At 35.0% G+C, this 4,503-nt stretch overlaps 1 pseudogene across 1 annotated transcript; it reads left to right on the top strand.

The window, feature by feature from the left end:
- Positions 1–1,656: 1,656 nt before the first annotated feature.
- LOC308552844 (methylmalonic aciduria and homocystinuria type D homolog, mitochondrial-like) lies at positions 1,657–2,669 on the top strand (annotated as a pseudogene). The gene is made up of 2 exons: positions 1,657–2,360; positions 2,495–2,669. The product of its transcript is annotated as a methylmalonic aciduria and homocystinuria type D homolog, mitochondrial-like (transcript).
- The last annotated feature ends 1,834 nt before the right edge of the window (positions 2,670–4,503 follow it).

Raw genomic sequence — 4,503 nt, 5'->3', positions numbered from 1 at the left:
TTAAAAACAAAAAACAGCTAAATCTCAGTAAGACAGCAAGGGCCTTATCACATTTGGACTCGCTTTGACTTGCTCTACCCCCTTTCCGTTCTGCCCAGCTCCACAATAACCTGGACAAACAGCAGCTTTGTAGTCATGGTAACAATGAAAACAAGCAGCCTAGCAGCCCCAAGAGGTAACAAACTGGGCTTGAAGCTCTTCAGAAGGCCTAATCCCATATATTTGGTCTGTTTGGGAGCTCCCTGAAAAATATCTATTGACAGAGAAAATATTTGAACAAATAAGGTGGAAAAGTTCCCAAATTTGATGAAAAGGATAATTCCAAGTATTAATTGCATGAATATTTGTTCTACAGCACTTATAAACCTTTTGGAACAAAAAAATATGGTATGCCTACTTACCATTCATACTGCAATGGAAAAGGACTTTTGTGTACATTACTAAATCAAACATACTGTATCTTAATTTATAAATATCAATTTATTGGCAAAAATCTACCAAAAGTATTTTAATTTATATATTATTGATTTTATTGAAAAGGGTATATATTAGATTTTTTATCACTTAGTTTTAAGCAATTATATAAATTCTTTTCTGCTTCACAGCTCTTTAAAAAAGTACAATGAGACTATTCCAGAAGGATAGTCTAAATGGCATATTAATTCTCCTATTTAGCTTATCCTAGACTTAAAAACTATATTAAATCAGAATTAGGACAATTCATAGTGGGAATAATGTTCATTCAACAATTATTTATTACATACGTATTGTGTGCTCTGTACTAGGCACTGGGAATAAAATAAACCATCTAGTTTTAAGCAATTTATATTGATTTATTTAAACATTTCAAGCATCTTAAGTAAACACTATTATTATTTCCATTCAACAGATGATAATATTGAGTCATAAAGAGTATAAGTAATTTGTGCAAGATTATACAGCACTTAGAACTCTTGAGAGATACGAGTTCAGGGCATGAACCTACATAATCTGACCCTGAATCCAAAACCTTCCCAATTCCACTATCAGTGAAAACATTCAGTGTTTCACCTGGAGCTTATAGTGTAGAAGAATAGGCAGGCATTAATGGAGCAGTTGCCATTAAATCCAATTATTGCCATTTTAAAGATAAGTACATAGCACTAGAAGAGCACATAGGTGGGACTGCTAACCTACCTTTTAACACGAGGCTACTTTTCTGCAAGGAAACTCTTAATGAGAGATATTTGACTATTTTAAGATGCTGGGAAGATAGAGGCAGAAAAGATACAACAGTAAAGATTGAGATGCAGGGCGAACATCAGGAATCTGAGAAGTCATGGGGAACTTTAAAAGTTTATTAAACTCAATTGCATTGTATAATCAAAACTGTGAGAACTGGCGCTATCAAAATTAGAGAGTATTGTAGTACTTTATATGTTAGGTTAATGAGTTTAGATTTGTGCTGAGTGCAATGGAAAAAAAATGAACATAAAGGAAACTATTTTCAGATTTGGATTTTAAGAAAATTCACTCTAGACAGCTGGAGGTGATGGTGGTAATTGGTATGGATGGTTTCCACCCACAGTAACCCCTCCAAATCTATACATCTTCCAACCACAGCTCTTGGAACTTTAGGAAAGGAAAGATATTTTGCATCTGTCATCTCCTCTAGAAATGGCCAATGCACTCTATAACAGAGCAAGAATAGTTTCTTATCTCCCAAAATTTTGTTCTTTAGTTAAAAGTGTTGTCAATCCCAAAACCTTTTCAACTGCACAATCTTCAGGTTCTGATGAGTCTCATGTGGCCACTGTACCTCCCTATATATGCTCTCATACAATATGGCTGATGAAACTATGGGGTCATTTGGGCCTCAAGATCAGAGGTTTCAGCTTCCTGAGAACATAGGTTTTGACCGTCACCTCAATGGGACCATGTCACAGAAGAAAAGCCAGGTTCATAAAACTTTACCTGATGTTCTAACAGAACCTTTATCAAGTGAAAGACATGAGTTTGTGATGGCACAATATGTGAACGAATTTTAGGGTAATGATGCACCTGTTGAACAGGAAATTAACAGTGCAGAAACATACTTAGAAAGTGCCAAAGTAGAGTGTATAATCCAAGCATGACCAGAATTGCTGCTAAGAGATTTTCAAGCACTGTTTCCAGAAGTAGCCGCCAACAAACTAATGAACCTGACTATAACACAGAAAATTAAGAATGATATGACTATTTGGAGCAAGGAGGTAGAAAAGGAAAGAGAAATGCTCTTAGAATTGTTCATCAGTGGTGCTAAGGAAATATGCTTTGCTCTTTGAACCAAAGGCTATTTGGCTGACTTTATTCATCAGTTTGGCATTTTTTGACCATACATGGTGGGACAAAAGTAGGTTTACAGTTGTTCCTAAGGAAACTAATACAATAATTAATAAATAATAATATAATAATAAACTCTGTGTTTTGTGTACTCATAACTGTGAACCTACTTTTGCCCTACCCTGTATACAAGCAACATTCTTTTTGAAACAGATGAATGCTATCAACATTAAGGATTCTCTGTCGATGATCTTGGTTGCTGTAAAGTGATTCATCATAGTTTTTGGGGTACCCAGGTGGTTGTAGGAAGTATCTTTACAAATGCAACTCTAGACAGCCATATTATAAAGAAATTAAATGGAAACTAGCAGTAATGTCAATTTATTTGCTGTACCATTTGTATTTAACATTTGGGTTAATCTATAAACATCGCCAAAAGCTTCAGTTTTTAAAATTTACTTATTTCTAGATATTTGTTTCAAAATTTATGAATTTATAACATTGGCAAATGGTTTGTGACTTTTACATCTCAAATGTTCATTTATAAGTTAACTTATATCAGCAGAAAAGTTGCCTATAGCCAAGTATGTTGAACACATCAATACAAGACAATTCTCAGGTGAAGGAATTATCCTCAGTTATAATGCCCTTCCTATGCTAATACACATAGTATGGTTATTGTCAATGAATGTGAGATTATTGATAAATTTGTAATATTTATTCAGTCTCCATACATTTAATACCGGCATTTGATAAGTATGGAAAAATAAACATTTCTAGAAATGGGAATGAATATTTGTAGAACACCTCGAGCTTTTTAGGATACTGATAGATGACTTAGAGAATGTTTGGTCATTCGTTTAGCCAATCTTTTGAACATTTAACTATTAATAACAATAATTTACTTGTTAAATTGTTTCTTAAAATTGCTTCCACAAATTTAATGGACTGGAATATATTTACAGCTTGGGATTCCTAACCTCTTTGACTATGGATCTACAATAGTAAAACCATGTAAAAATTAATAACTATATTATTGTATCAATTTAAGATAAGTTTCAAACACACATTCATAGGTAAACACATACCTGACATTCTTGGAACTTTCTAGTTTAATATGCATTGACTTTCAGAGTACCTCAATTTATTACAGTCAGTTGTATATTGGCATTTGCAAGTAAACAAACAACTACATTAGCATTAATTCTTAATTTCATTAATGAACGTCTGGAAGACTGATATATAGTGTTTCTGTATGATTTAACGGCTGATTTTCTAAAACCTATATCCCATTGTTTCCAGCATAAATTCACTTATATCAGCAGAAAAGTTGCCTGTAGCCAAGTATGTCAAACACATCAATATAAGACAATTCTCAGGTGAAGGAATTATCCCCAGTTCTAATGCCCTTCCTATGCTAATACACATGGTTATGGTTATTTTCAGAGTGTACCCATACTCACCTCAAGGTTTCTGTAGAACGGAGTAGTAAAACAAATTACAAGAGAATCACAGATCACCCTGTCACATCATCACAAGGATCCACAGTAAAGACACTAGAAAACCCAGAGTGGACCCTAATAACAGTGGAGGATTCTAATTTTTCTGCACCAAGCCTGAAACCATGGTGACTATGGGACTCTGAATTAATATGCCAGAAGAAGGATAGACACTACAACAAAGAGAGCAACGAAATGGCTTGGCCTGGCCTAGTTTGCTTACCACAGGGCACTTGAACTGAAAGGGAAGCTCAGCCCAACTGAGTTTAGCCCATCCTTGAGGAAAAGAGAAAAAGGAAAGAGCCATATATTTCCTGAGCCAAATACCTATTCTCCCTCCTTTAAAAAGAAGTAAGTTGGGTAGATGGAGAGGGCTCCCTGATGCTGCTTTTCGCTGGAAGCAATACCTATGGACATGTCATAAAGTCTCACTGACCTTAGGATACAGTTCAAGAGTGCTGTTCTACTTGCTAGAAATTAACTGCATGAAGTTGAAGAAAAACATAGAAAGTGAAACAGGATTTCTATTTGGGAACTGGGAGGGGGATATGGTTGCCTTTTGTGGCTATTTTTTAGAATGTTGCTCTACGAGTACCTGGACTTCTATATTTAATCCCTACCTGTCCTTTCCCCTTCTACAAAACACACCCGGTGCCACTAAAAGAAGCGTCATGCTTGAAGAGATGTGATCTGAAGTAATACA

The sequence above is a fragment of the Miniopterus schreibersii genome (genome assembly GCF_964146895.1).
Source record: "Miniopterus schreibersii genome assembly, chromosome: 2".
Lineage (NCBI taxonomy): Eukaryota > Metazoa > Chordata > Mammalia > Chiroptera > Miniopteridae > Miniopterus > Miniopterus schreibersii.
Note: the sequence above shows the minus strand (reverse complement) of the source record. Positions and strands in the feature narration are given on the sequence as shown.